The sequence below is a fragment of the Anomaloglossus baeobatrachus genome, chromosome 2 (assembly GCF_048569485.1).
Source record: "Anomaloglossus baeobatrachus isolate aAnoBae1 chromosome 2, aAnoBae1.hap1, whole genome shotgun sequence".
In the NCBI taxonomy this organism is placed as follows: Eukaryota; Metazoa; Chordata; class Amphibia; order Anura; family Aromobatidae; genus Anomaloglossus; species Anomaloglossus baeobatrachus.
Genome location: NC_134354.1, coordinates 693,733,727 through 693,749,539, shown reverse-complemented (window position 1 = coordinate 693,749,539; position 15,813 = coordinate 693,733,727).

The window sequence follows — 15,813 nt, the reverse complement described above, 5'->3', positions numbered from 1 at the left end:
CATTGCAAAGGAGCGGGTCTCCTGTCGTTGTAATGTCCATTCTGCAAAGAATGGGCGAAAAAATTTACCACTGGGGGTATACCTGAAACAAAGGCCTAAGTATTGCAATTTGTAACGGTCATCATCATGGTGGCGCATGAGGAGAAGGAGGAGCAGTCCAGCGATTATCCAAAGTCCAGAAGTGTGTACCCATGGGTGAGTGGAGGTACATGGCAAACTTTAAATTCCGCTCTCATTTGCTGGTGGTGTGGTGAAGTCTGGCCCAATCCAACCCTTGTTCATCTTGATCAGAGTCAGCCTGTCAGCATTTTCAGTTGACAGGCGGGTGCGTTTATCTGTAATGATTCCACCTGCGGCACTAAAAACACGCTCTGACAAAACGCTAGCAGCAGGGCAGGCCAGGACTTCCAAGGCGTAGAGAGCCAATTCATGCCACGTGTCCAGCTTGGATACCCAATAATTGTAAGGCACAGAGGAATGTCGGAGTACAGTTGTTCGATCTGCAAGGTACTCCTTCAGCATCTGGGCAAACTTAGGATTTCTTGTGGCACTACCCCGCACCTCAGGGGCTGTGGTACGTGAGGGGCTGAGAAAACTGTCCCACATCTTAAAGACTGTTCCCCTACCTCTGGCGGATTGGACTTGTGCCTCTCTCGGCTGTACGCCTCGGTTGTCCACTGATTCCTGACCTATGCCGCTAGCGTTTTGTGAGGGGAATGCTTTGCCTACTTCCGTGACTATGGCCTTCCGGAACTGCTGCATTTTGGTTGACCTCTCCTCCACGGGAATAAGAGACAAAAAGTTCTCCTTGTAGCGTGGGTCTAACAGTGTTACCAACCAGTAATGATTGTCGGCCAAGATGTTCTTAACGCGAGGGTCACGAGACAGGCAGCTTACCATAAAGTCAGCCATGTGCGCCAGACTCTTAACAGCCAGGACTTCAGTAGCCTGACCAACAAGATGACTGAACATGCTGTCCTCCTCCTCCTCCTCCTCCTCATCTACCCTGTCCTCTGGCCAGCCACGCTGAACCGAGGATATGACTGGTGTGCATGTCATATCCTCAATTTGGCCGGAGAGTTGCTCCATGTCTTCATCCTCCTCCTCGTCATAGTCCTCCACTGCACGTTGTGATGAGACGAGGCTGGGCTGTGTGTTATCACCCACACCCACTACTGTTTCTTGCTGCAACTCATCGCGCTCCGCCTGCAATGCATCATGTTTGTTTTTCAGCAGAGACCGTTTTAGAAGGCAGAGTAGCGGTATGGTGACGCTAATAATGGCGTCATCACCACTCACCATCTTGGTGGAGTCCTCAAAGTTTTGGAGGATGGTACATAGGTCTGACATCCATCTCCACTCCTCAGGTGTTATGTGTGGAGTTTGACCCATTTCCCGACGGCTTAGGTGATGCAGGTACTCAACAACTGCCCTCTTCTGCTCACATATCCTGACCAACATGTGCAGAGTTGAATTCCAACGCGTGGGGACATCACACACCAGTCTGTGAGCCGGAAGATGCAAACTGCGCTGAAAGCCGGCAAGGCCGGCTGAAGCAGTAGGTGACTTTCGAAAATGTGCAGACAGGCGGCGAACTTTTACCAGCAGATCAGACAGCTCTGGGTATGACTTTAGAAACCGCTGAACCACGAGGTTGAGCACATGGGCCACGCATGGAACATGTGTCAGCTGGCCTCGCCTCAAAGCCGCCACCAGGTTCCGGCCATTGTCACACACGACCTTTCCTGGCTTTAGGTTCAGAGGTGTGAGCCAGTGATCTGCCTGCTGTTTCAGAGCTGTCCACAGCTCTTCTGCATTGTGGGGTTTGTCACCTATGCAGATTAGCTTCAGCACAGCCTGTTGCCGCTTCGCCGAGGCAGTGCTGCAGTGCTTCCAGCTTGTGACTGGTGTGGAGGGTACAGTGGATGAGGATGCGCAGGAGGAGGAGGAGGCTGAAGAGCATGACATTCCGGAGCTGTAGAGTGTGGGTGAAACACTGACTGAGGTAGGGCCTGCAAACCTTGGTGTGGGAAGGACGTGTTCCGTCCCTCGCTCAGACTGGGTCCCAGCTTCCACAATATTAACCCAGTGTGCCGTCAACGAGATGTAGCGGCCTTGCCCACAAGCACTTGTCCACGTGTCTGTGGTTAGGTGGACCTTGGGTGAAACAGTGTTGTTCAGGGCACGTGTGATGTTTTGTGACACGTGGTTATGCAACGCGGGGACGGCACACCGGGAGAAATAGTGGCGGCTGGGGACCGAGTAACGTGGGACAGCTGCCGCCATCAGGTCACGGAATGCTTCTGTCTCCACCAGCCTAAAAGGCAACATTTCCAGCGCAAGCAGTCGCGAAATGTTAGCATTTAGAACTGTGGCATGTGGGGTGTTGGCAGTGTATTTGCGCCTGCGTTCAAATGTTTGCTGAATGGATAACTGAACGCTGCGCTGGGACAAGGACGTGCTTGATGATGGTGTTCTTTCTGCGTAGGCAACTGCAGGTGCAGGAGTGGAGGAGGCTTGTTCGCAGGCAGCATGGACAGGGGATTGGCTCGCATGCACAACCAGCGAAGACGTAGCAGTGACATCAGCAAGCACTGCTCCTCGACTCTGTTGTACTTCCCACAAAGTCGGGTGCTTGGCTGACATGTGCCTGATCATGCTGGTGGTGGTCAGGCTGCTAGTTTTGGTACCCCTGCTGATGCTGGCACGGCAGGTGTTGCAAATGGCCTTTTTTGAATCATCTGGATCCAACTTAAAAAACTGCCAGACTCGGGAAGACCTAACATTTGTACAGGCACCTTGTGTCGTCGTGTTGTTCCGGGGAACGGTTGCCTGACTTCTGCCTGGGGCCACCACCCTGCTTCTTACTGCCTGTTGTGATGCTACGCCTCCCTCCCCCTGTGCACTGCTGTCCTCGCTCTGCATATCCTCCTGCCAGGTTGGGTCAGTTACTGGATCATCCACCACGTCGTCTTCCTCTTCCGCACCCTGCTCCTCCTCCTGACTTCCTGACAATTGTGTCTCATCATCGTCCACCACTTGTTGAGACACGTTGCCAACTTCGTGAGAACGTGGCTGCTCAAATATTTGGCCATCTGTACAGACGATCTCCTCATGACCCACTTCAATATGAGCTGGCGAGAGGCCAGAATGTGTGAATGGAAACGTGAACAGCTCTTCCGAGTGTCCAAGTGTGGGATCATTAATGTCCGAGGAGGACGTGTACTCAGCCTGGTGGTAGGAAGGAGGATCAGGTTCAGAAATGTGCGGTGCAGTATCACGGCTACTGACACTTGACCGTGTGGAAGACAGAGTGTTTGTGGTGGTGCCAATCTGACTGGAAGCATTATCTGCTATCCAACTAACAACCTGTTGACACTGGTCTTGGTTCAAGAGCGGTGTACTGCTGCGGTCCCCAAGAATTTGGGACAGGACGTGCGAGCGACTAGATGTGGCCCTTTGTTGTGGCGAAATTAGAGCTTGCCCACGACCTCGGCCTCTGCCTGCACCACCATCACGTCCACTTCCTTGTTCCTTGCCAATGCCCTTGCGCATTTTGCAATGCTGTGCACTGCTGACGTGTATATTCACTACTTGTGCGTTATATCAAAGTTTGTGGAAATTGCACACAAATGCACCTGTACGCTGTCACCAACAGGCACACACGTGCGGTTTTAAAAACCAAGCACGGACGCAATAAGAACCTAACAGGTTTTTTTGGGGAGCGACAATTACAGACAAGTCAGACACTATCTGGACTGTTTTACACTGTGTACACCAGCCCCAGATATGATGAAGGCTGGTATACGGTCACCACTACCCTGCCTGCCTGCCTGCCTGTATACTGGTACAATAGTCCTGACAAGGACTCTTCTGGTCACTAGCTTGTATTCAGACCTGGCTATACCCTGCCTGTATATAGCAACAATAGTCCTGAGAAGGACTCTGCTACTGTACTCCGACCTGGCTATACCCTGCCTGCCTGTATACAACTAGAATAGTCCTGAGAAGGACTTTTGGTCACACTGTTTGCAGCCCTGCAACTGAAAAAGCTATAAAGGGCCGCAAAGCTTTCCCTGAATCAGCGACACTCTCCCTGCACTGACTGTCTGGATAGCTGTGAGCAGAGCACAGCGCGCCGGCCGGTATAAAGGCTCGGTCACGCTGTGCAGGCCGGCCAATCACTGCAATTCCACAACTAACAGGGCTGTGGCATTGCAGTGGTCTGCCAGCCAATCCCTGCATGAGGGCTGGCTCTCAAAAGAGCGCCAACATGCAGAAATGAAGACCACGAGTACAGCACGAGTATCGCGAGATTACTCGGTCCCCGCCGAGCAGCCCGAGTACAGCGATACTCGTGCGAGTACCGAGTAGTTACAAGCATGCTCGCTCATCACTAGTACCCGACCCTAGCCCAGTCCTCAGTGGGGAAGAGGGCAACCCATGTGTGTATGTGGTTGTATATGATGAAACCGGCACCGACCTTCCCTGGAACCATGATTAGTACTACACCCTAAGTGGAGTGCATTAGCCTGTAGCGACCAGAGCCTCAGGGGCGCCACATAATCAACCCAATTCTCTTGCATAACAGAATCTACGGCCATGTGAGCGACGCCTTAGAGGGAAATAAGCTGCTGCCAAAGGTGTCTGCTGGTAGCTTACTACCCTCTCTACATTCAGAACACATGCACACTTGGCCAAGTTTTTGTTTTTCCATGTTTTATATATTGCTGCTAGTGAGGAGGACCTCAGCATTTTTCTGGGTGGGAAGCTCTAAAAACCCTAACCGTGCCCTATATAAAAACATGGTTGAAGTAGTCTTTTAGTGACAGACCCTCCAACTAACTGGCTAGATTTTAGGTTCCTGGGTCTGTATGAGTTCAACATGTTGGAAAGTGGATTTTTGAGCTCCAGTTAAACTTTAATTTTAATGATTTGGTTGGACATAAACTTAAAGTAAAATGTTAGAGTACTATGAAACATTGTTTGTTTTAATTATTTCACTAAGACATTGTCATTGGTGATATACAGCTCGAATCACACATTCTATAGCAGCTGTCAGATAAAATTGATGATCTTTGCCTTTGGAATAAAAAAAGATTTCTTCCAGGTAAATTATCTGTCTTCTTTCAATGAATTTCACTTACATCTCTATTTGATTAAAAAAAAAAAAATTAAAGGTATGCAGCCTTTAACCAAGACAAGTGTAAAAGCCTTCAGGAAAGAAGAGCAGCCGGTGGCAGAATGATGAGATTACAAATACTACACGGAGTTGTAGAGGTAGTGACACACCCATTCCCAGCATTGCTGCACGCTACGGGGCTTTGTACACACAGGTAAAGAATGGTGAAGCACTCTAAAGGGTTACACCCTTAAAGTATATGAAACTTTTACAGAACAGTTATAGGATTACTTCAGCAGAAAGATTCAACGACCCCTCTCTACTAAAAGGACCATTTCTTATTATTTACCAAAAACTTCATATGAAAATACACACAAATAATGAAAAATACACATACTGCCTGCAATAATATAACATGATATAACTTGGAACTGTCTATTCTCGACACTTAAAGGCCACCAAATACTTCAGGTTAATTTCTCTGAAACCAAGTTTATGGGGCCTCCCAACTGTCTCTCGACAGATGCATGTACGTGTATGGGAGATTCAGGATAAATAGCTGTTGTCCAAATTTGCATTTGTCAAACAGCTACATTAAAGGGAATCTGTCGGCAGATTTTTGCTATGTAATCTGAAGACAGCGTGCTGTAGGGGGTAACAAACAGATCTCAGCAATGCGTCTCTTATCACACTGTGTGCTCTTGCCAAATTAAGTCAGCTAGAGGTCAGCTAGTCTGTGATTAGCAGCTCACTGTCTATAGACATTGTATATAGAGAGCCTGGTGTGGGCAGGGCCAGATTTCTCAGCTTATCTACATTGCAAAATCTAAAAACTCTGATTGTATCAGAACAGTTGCACCCAGTAAACTAAGGGATACATTGTTGGATTCAGGGATTCTTTGACTACATCATGCTGCTCTCAGATAAGGTAGCAAAAACCTGCTGACATATTCCCTGTAATAGGCACTTTAAAGGAGTTTTCCACTTTGAGAAAAGTAGATGCCAAATGATTCCTATAATGAATAACAATACCATTTGGATGATATTTGCTGATCTATCCTCAGTGGAAGGGATGGGCATAACATTGGAGTAACCTGTGCAGCTAAACAGGGGCCCAAGTGGTAAGGGGGCCCAAACCACCTCCATTGTACTGCAAAGTACCCATATATTATTCTTATACAGAAGCCCAAGGGATAAGAGAGCCCAAACCACCTCCATTGTACTCCAAAGTACCCATATATTATTCTTATACACAAGCCCAAGGGGTAAGAGGGCCCAAACCACCTCCATTGTACTGCAAAGTACCCATATATTATTCTTATACAGAAGCCCAAGGGGTAAGGGGGCCCAAACCACCTCCATTGTACTGCAAAGTACCCATATATTATTCTTATACAGAAGCCCAAGGGGTAAGAGGGCCCAAACCACCTCCATTGTACTGCAAAGGGGCCATATACTATACTTATACAGAAGCCCAAGAGGTAAAGGGGCCCAAACTACCTCCAGAACAGCAGGCAGCTTCTCTCATTGACAGCACTATTGGACTGCAAAGGGCCAATATACTATTCTTGCACAGGAGCCCTTTTCTGTCTGTGTCTGTCACTGTAGTTGCAAATGACAAAGCAAATAGATGAAAAAAAAGGTGAAAGAACAAATCAGAAAGGGCTCAGAGCCTCAGACTTTAGTATAAGGAAGTACCAGGCACAACAATGCATATTCAGTTCTTTTCATTTACCTTGGTAAACATAACACTTTGCTAAAACTACAAGTCAGTGAATTACTAATCCGTCCTGGCAGCAACGCAGCGCTGTCCTGCCACTGACCTGAAACGCAGCAGAAGGATGAAGAAATTTGTATTCTTGCCCTGCAGCTCCCCCTCAAGGAAACATTGGACAGATACCCTTGGTATATTCACTTCTAGATGTTATCACTGTCCTTTCATTCTGACAGCTGGAATGACAACACTTTCAGAGTAAATGCACCTGTTTGGTACAAAATCAAGCCACAACCTGTAAGTGACTGTGCTACACTTTATGCCATTTCTTCCTTTGTAAGAAAAATTATTAGAAGTATTAATATTTTCCTTAATCCCATTTTTGAAAACTTTTTTGACCTGAAAATAAGACTTAAAAAACTCTGAGCAAAGTCGACATGGTAAAAGCATAGAGGTTTCTGCATCAAACAGCATTTAGATGTCCAAATGTCCAGAAATTCCCCAACAACCCTCTATTGGACCTGTGCATTGGGCAATACGCAGTGGCACCTATACATCTGTTGCGCACACCGTTGTTGGAGTAAAGCTAGATACATACTACGTTTGTCGGACAGCATGCATGTAGCGCCCCACGGGGCAGGTGTTTTAACCTACTCGTTTCCGAGGTGGGGGTTTAGATCCTCTGCGTTGTCACGTTGTGGCCTGGCCCGGTTCTATTGCCCCGAGGCATACAGAAAGGAGGGTTGGAGGGTGGTAAGGAGGCAGGATAGAGGTAGGGGGTGGTAGTGACGGTTAGGAAAGTCTATTAGATGATCGTGACGCCACCTGTGGTGTGCGGCCAGGTATGCGGCCACCGCTGCAGGGTCTCTCACCGGGGCAGATGTTGGATGCAGCCAGGATGGTGTCACTTCCCACAGGCAGAGCGGGATTACCCCGGGGAGGATGATGAAAAACGGGGGTGGTGGTAGTCCCAGTTAGCGCCGCATCGCTGGGCGATGGCGCCGGTAAACGAGAGGCAGAGGCAGGGGCTTCGGTTCCAGGTCTTTTACTCACAGGTAGTTCAAGCGCTGCCCCAGAGTACCGATCTCTGCCATGATGGGCTCCAGCCGATCCTGGATCCGTGAAAGGTCAAATCCAGTGTGTGTGTCAGCCTGTGAACCCTTTCCTCCTTTGATGCGCTAAGTATTGGACCCCCGTGGCATGAAGCACTTGGGGATTCCGGTGTCAGTAAAGTGTCCCGTTCTGTATGCTGATAGCGCGGTTCCGTTGTGGGGCCGGTTCTCAACCCTAGATCCTATATGCTAATTGGTGCAGTCTCGTTGGGACGGGTCCAGTGACTGTTCTAGCCGTTCCCCGCGATCCTTGCAGAGTTGATAGATAATGTGAAGTATATCTGCCCTAGGATTCTGTATCCCGACAGCGCCGGTCCTGTGGAACCAGCTGCCTGCTTCTCCTCAGCGACCGTGTTGAATGCCGTGGTCCACAGAGCTGCTCGCGGCATGTCCGCTCTGCTCTGTGTCTGAAGCTGTTCTCTCCTGTTGTAGTTGTGTTGTGTGTTCCGAGCTGTTGCCCCCAGCCGCTGCCACCGGCTGGTTCACTACTCTCACTAGGTGAAGCTGCTCTTCTCACTGTGTGCTCCTGACTCCCCCTGGTTGTTGCTTCTCCAGTCCCCAGTTTCAGTGGATCAGTGTGGTGGCGTCCTGTAAACCCACCGTTGTAGTGACCCCCCTACTGTGATTCAACCCTGGCCCAGTCCCCACTGGGGAGGGAAACCCACTGATGTTTGTGTGAGTGGAAGCGGTATCGACCTTCCCCGGACCCAAAATAAGTACTACACCCTAATGGGGGTGCAATACCCTGTGGCGCCTGAAGCCGCAGGGGCGCCACACACACTTAGGCATATCCTTCCTCCATAGGGACTCATTGTAAGGGCTCATGCAGCTGTCCATGCAAAATGGTCTGAGCATTAACTGCAATGCACGGACTGGCTGCGGGTCTGATCCCATCATGACAGCTTCAGGTATGTCTATGAGGCTGTGACTCTCGCATAAGGAGAGCCACAGTCAGTCCGTGCATTGTGGTCCATGCTCGGACCAATTTCCACAGACGTCTGCATGAGCCGTACAGAAATACTATCTTTGCAGTAACCCTCTGTACAGAAAAACACAGTCTGCTACACTTTCCTATACAATTAAGCTGACGGTATGCAAGCACATACCTGCCAGACAGAGGCTGAAAGAACAAATGCTTGGCCTCAGTCTGGTTACTGGGGCCCATAGGCTCGTTACTGCATATGTACAGTGCCTACAAGTAGTATTCAACCCCCTGCAGATTTAGCAGGTTTGATAAGATGCAAATAAGTTAGAGCCTGCAAACTTCAAACAAGAGCAGGATTTATTAACAGATGCATAAATCTTACAAACCAACAAGTTATGTTGCTCAGTTAAATTTTAATACATTTTCAACATAAAAGTGTGGGTCAATTATTATTCAACCCCTAGGTTTAATATTTTGTGGAATAACCCTTGTTTGCAATTACAGCTAATAATCGTCTTTTATAAGACCTGATCAGGCCGGCACAGGTCTCTGGAGTTATCTTGGCCCACTCATCCATGCAGATCTTCTCCAAGTTATCTAGGTTCTTTGGGTGTCTCATGTGGACTTTAATCTTGAGCTCCTTCCACAAGTTTTCAATTGGGTTAAGGTCAGGAGACTGACTAGGCCACTGCAACACCTTGATTTTTTCCCTCTTGAACCAGGCCTTGGTTTTCTTGGCTGTGTGCTTTCTTTGGGTCGTTGTCTTGTTGAAAGATGAAATGACGACCCATCTTAAGATCCTTGATGGAGGAGCGGAGGTTCTTGGCCAAAATCTCCAGGTAGGCCGTGCTATCCATCTTCCCATGGATGCGGACCAGATGGCCAGGCCCCTTGGCTGAGAAACAGCCCCACAGCATGATGCTGCCACCACCATGCTTGACTGTAGGAATGGTATTCTTGGGGTCGTATGCAGTGCCATCCAGTCTCCAAACGTCACGTGTGTGGTTGGCACCAAAGATCTCGATCTTGGTCTCATCAGACCAGAGAACCTTGAACCAGTCTGTCTCAGGGTCCTCCAAGTGATCATGAGCAAACTGTAGACGAGCCTTGACATGACGCTTTGAAAGTAAAGGTACCTTACGGGCTCGTCTGGAACAGAGACCATTGCGGTGGAGTACGTTACTTATGGTATTGACTGAAACCAATGTCCCCACTGCCAAGAGATCTTCCCGGAGCTCCTTCCTTGTTGTCATTGGGTTAGCCATGACTCTTCGGACAAGCCTGGCCTCAGCACGGGTGGAAACTTTCAAAGACTGTCCAGGCCGTAGAAGGCTAACAGTAGTTCCATAAGCCTTCCACTTCCGGATAATGCTCCCAACAGTGGAGACAGGTAGGCCCAACTCCTTGGAAAGGGTTTTGTACCCCTTGCCAGCCTTGTAACCCTCCACGATCTTGTCTCTGATGGCCTTGGAATGCTCCTTTGTCTTTCCCATGTTGACCAAGTATGAGTGCTGTTCATAAGTTTGGGGAGGGTCTTAATTAGTCAGAAAAGGCTGGAAAAAGAGATAATTAATCCAAACATGTGAAGCTCATTGTTCTTTGTGCCTGAAATACTTCTTAATACTTTAGGGGAACTAAACAGAATTCTGGTGGTTTGAGGGGTTGAATAATAAATGACCCTCTGATTAAACCTTTCACAATTTAAAAAAAAAAAAAAAGAAATAACATTCTTTTTTGCTGCAGTGCATTTCACACTTCCAGGCTGATCTACAGTCCAAATGTCACAATGCCAAGTTAATTCCGAATGTGTAAACCTGCTAAATCTGCAAGGGGTTGAATACTACTTGTAGGCACTGTATATAGAAGCTTCTATCTCAACCTGCAGGCTACGTCCAGACACAATGTGCTCCTAGCCTGACCATAGCTAATTAAAGAAGAGTAACGTGCTTTGTTGCTTTATAAGGCTGTGTTCATACCTTGATCCAGAAAAGTTGGATGAGTGAAATCCATTTGGTATTCTATACGTCAAGCAAGAGCTATGCGAGTGTGCAATTTTTTTCTCAGCAACTATTATTCTACAGTCATTTACAGCGTTCTATGCTACAGAATGGTAAAATATGTGTAAAAAAACAAGGCATACGGCTTGGTCCTTGTGTCGTTCGATTTTTTCTCGCACCCATAGACTTACATTGGCGAATATCGGCCTTTATACCCAACCATACGCAGCGTGCTACAATTTTTTCCTCAGGCCGAAAACAGCTGAGGAAAAAAAATCGCACATCAGCACTGATTCATTGGTGCAAGTACAATCCGATATTTTATAGGATTTCATTCAATGCAGTAGCGTAGTTACTGGGGGGGCATAGGGGGCGGTCGCCCTGGGCCCATGACCTAGAGCGGCCCACCCAGAGATACTGCCAGCCAGGGCCATGTTAAGACACCATTTCATTTTTTTAAACTCCATTCCCATTTGCCGGAACAAGTAGCAAATCCAGCAATTTTGTTAAGAGGGAGTAGAGGCTTAATACATTAGTGCTGCAGAGACAAATATCTGCAAGTGGTGCAGGACCTGCAGTGATGTCATGCCCATGTGACCCGTGTGGGAAGAGCCAAGAGATAAAGGAGAAGCTGTAGAAGATGAGGGAAGATGTGATAGATAATGAGGGAAAAAGAGGGCATGAGGGGGCAGGATGTGAGAGAGAGGTGCAGGGTGTGACGAGATTGCAGGGTGTGACATGACCCTGGAATTGTTGACTCCGGTCTTTCCATACTCCACCCCTCCTTTCCCAATTCTTATCTAAAATGACTGCACAGACACCAATTTTTCTTTGGATAATTTTGGCCATAGCAGACATTTTATTGAACAGAAATATATAACAAATAAAAAATATTGCAATATGGTAGGGTCCTTGAAGCTACAAACCCTGGTGATTCCTACCAACCGAACCATAAACACCAACTTGCCCCCAGCCGTTACCCACACTGGCTCAGGAGCACCAAACGGAAAGGGTTAATCCTCTGTTAACCCAAACCACCCCCAGGGACCCCGACATACCCCGTCGGGAATCCCCACAAAATCACCAGGTGACCAGCCATTCTGCCAATGAGGGGATCCATACCCAGATGGATTCCCCAAACCAATTTTTCAACCAACTTCAAGGACCCACCAATAAAAACCGCCACCCAGCCACTACGACCCATAAACAACCCCGCACCCCACCCCTTGAACATACCAAACATACCCCAACATATGGGGGAGGGCGGGTGGGACTGTCACTTCTGTCCCCACGAGCGGGAAATGTGCCGCTCCTCCCCCTGCTCATTGTTTTATTTTAAAAACGGGCTCGCTCTCTCCCCCTCCCCTCATGACACCTTGACCTCCCCACCAATCAAGTGTCATGAGGGCCTCCGCAAATGCCCCGGGGGGAGGGGGGGGCAATGCTCCGTCCCTTCTTGACCCTGGAATTGTTGACTCCGGTCTTTCCATACTCCACCCCTCCTTTCCCAATTCTTATCTAAAATGACTGCACAGACACCAATTTTTCTTTGGATAATTTTGGCCATAGCAGCCATTTTATTGAACAGAAATATATAACAAATAAAAAACATTGCAATATGGTAGGGTCCTTGAAGCTACAAACCCTGGTGATTCCTACCAACCGAACCATAAACACCAACTTGCCCCCAGCCGTTACCCACACTGGCTCAGGAGCACCAAACGGTAAGGGTTAATCCTCTGTTAACCCAAACCACCCCCAGGGACCCCGACATACCCCGTCGGGAATCCCCACAAAATCACCAGGTGACCAGCCATTCTGCCAATGAGGGGATCCATACCCAGATGGATTCCCCAAACCAATTTTTCAACCAACTTCAAGGACCCACCAATAAAAACCGCCACAACGAGGGCACCTTGATAACCTTCAAGTGCCTGAGACCCCCCGCAACCGCAGTGCCCTCTCGATACCTCCTTGCAGGCCAAGGGCCCATAAATCAATCCCCACCGCATTTAAGTGCACCCCGTCTGCCAACCAGAATTCCTCATCCGTCCTTTCCAACTCAACGTGCCTTATCGCAACTCCCCCATTCCGAGTAACAAACTTCGAAATCGCCCTATTCACTTTTGCCCGCGCCTTGTTCAACCTATCGACCGACCGCGCTTTTCGCCAACACCTTCTCGCCACGATCTCGGACCAAACTATAGTTAGCCGTGGAAATGACACCCATAACCGCAATAAATCATGCTTGATGTCTTTTATCAAAATTCGAAAAGGACGCCCCCCCAGATCATTTCCCCCGACATGTAAGACCAAAACGTCGGGAGGCCTGTCTAAACGGGCATACCTATTCACCTCTTGCAGTACCCTGCTCCACCCCAAACCCCTAACCCCCAACCAACGTACAAGAGCCCTATCCCTTTCAAAACCTAGTTGTCTCCCGTTTCTTCTTGCATCCGCTCGCTGGGCTCCCCAGTATACATAAGAATGGCCCAGGATCCAAACCAGATATGACGGGGGGGTGGTTCTGTAATACAAAAATGTACAAACAGACAACCAATCAGTTTGCTTATTCCCCAACTTGAAAAAACACCCAGTCCACCCCCCCCCCTCGCAGCAGCAGAAACCCCCCGCTCAATTGCCAACGATCGCCTGTGGACGGACATGCAACTTAAAACGCTGCGACTTCCACCTACCAATCCGCTTCACAGTCTCTTCCGGCAAACCACACATAGCGGCCTCTGTCGCTGCCCCAATGCGAAAAGAATGTGACGCAAACGACCTCGGATCTAACCCCAAAGACTTCAAACATGCCCTGAAAACACTTACAAATTGGTATCTAGATAAAAAAGACCCGTCCTCATGACACAACAAGGGGCCATTGACCTGCGGGCGAATCCTTCCAAAGTTCCCGAAACACTTGAGCGGGCACATCTCCGATGCCATAACCACACCCAAGCGAACTCGCCTACCCACACCTCTTTGATCTGTCTTCCATCTCCGAATCCAGAATTCGATCCCGCCTTCCACGGCGACAATATCACCACGACCCAGGCCCCCGGGAGAAGTCTTACTGGGCGATACCAATTCCCCAATCCGCAACGCCCCAAAAAACGCCAAGGAAAACGCTAACCGGAACAAACTCACCTCAAACGGCGATATACAAACCCCCCACAATGCCCCACCCAACTGCTCCAATAAGCTAAATGATACAGGCCGTCTACCATCCAGCGGCTTGCATCGTTTCCGAAATCCCTTCAAGGCCTGAACCACCCAAAAACTCTTAGTCAAATCCTGTAAACCCCGCAACCGAAAACCAAATGCTAATCCCGCCATAAAGCGATTCACCTTCGCAACTGACCATCCTGCAACCGCTGCCTCCCCCAACCTTTCCAACAGTACTCCCAACTGATCTCCCTCAGCAGACCCACAACCCTGCAACCACTGCTTCCACAGACTCCATGCCGCCTGATACGCCGTCCATGTGGTACCCGACAGGGACGCCCGAATCAGTGGTCCTACTGCCTGCAGACCACGTTCCAAAGCTGTACCAGACACTCCAAGCCGCTGGCCTCTGCCTCTGGCGCGCAAACCCGGAACCGAGCCCACTGAAAACGAGAGAGGGAATCGGCTATTAGGTTCTGAACACCTGGCACATGAGCAGCCGTAACGTACGCATTGATTTGCAAGCAAACCAGAACCAGCTCCCGTAACACCCGAATAACTGGAGGGGATGATGCTGAAAACTTGTTAATGGCCAGCACTACCCCCATATTGTCACAATTAAAGCAAATCTTCTTGTTCGCCAAATGTTCCCTCCACAGATGAAGCGCCACCAATATCGGAAAAATTTCCAAAAGCGCCACGTTCCTCGTCAAGCCTTCATCAACCGACCTATCAGGCCACCGTTCCGCACACCACTGACCCTGAAAGAAAGCCCCAAAACCTGAGCTGCCCACCGCATCAGTAAACAGTTCCAAATCAAAATTGTCCTTTACGTCCTCCATCAGCAGCGAACGACCGTTGTAATGCTCCAAAAACTGACCCCAAACTGCTAAGTCCGCTCTGTGTTCCGCCGATAAACGAACGTAATGGTGCGGAGCAAGCACCCCCGCCGTGGCACCAGCCAATCGGCGCGAAAAAATTCGCCCCATTGGCATTACCCGACACGCAAAGTTAAGCTTTCCCAATAAAGACTGAACCTCCCTTAATTGCAATTTCTTCACACGCCGTGCCCTTGCCACTTCGTCTTTTAGCCCGTTGACCTTTTCCTCAGGAAGCCGAACTTCCCAAGCCACGGAATCAATCACAATACCAAGAAAACTTATGCAAGTCATCGGCCCCGTCGTTTTCTCAGGTGCTAAAGGCACCCCAAAATAAGCCGAAACCCACTCCATTGCCGCTAAAATCCCGGCACACTGCGCCGAGTCAGCCGGACCTACACACAAAAAATCATCCAGGTAATGTACCACTGATGACCAACCCGAAACGTCCCGAACAACCCATTCCAAAAACGAACTAAAAGTCTCGAAAAATGCGCACGAAATCGAACACCCCATGGGCAAACAACGATCAACAAAATAGCCACCCTCCCAACAACAACCCAGCAGCCTAACACAATCCGGATGCACCGGCAATAGCCGAAAAGCCGATTCAATATCAGTCTTAGCCAACAGCGCCCCCCTCCCACATCTCTTTACCCACTTTGTAGCCTCATCAAACGACGTATATACCACTGAGCACAGCTCAGCGGGTATTCCATCATTCACCGACCTGCCTCTTGGATAAGACAAATGGTGAATAAGCCGGAATTTCCCTGGTTCCTTTTTCGGCACCACTCCCAACGGCGACACCACCAAGTCGGGAAAAGGAAGGGCCCGGAACGGGCCCGCCATTCTCCCCAACGCCACCTCCTTCCTTAATTTTTCCGCCACAACCGCGGC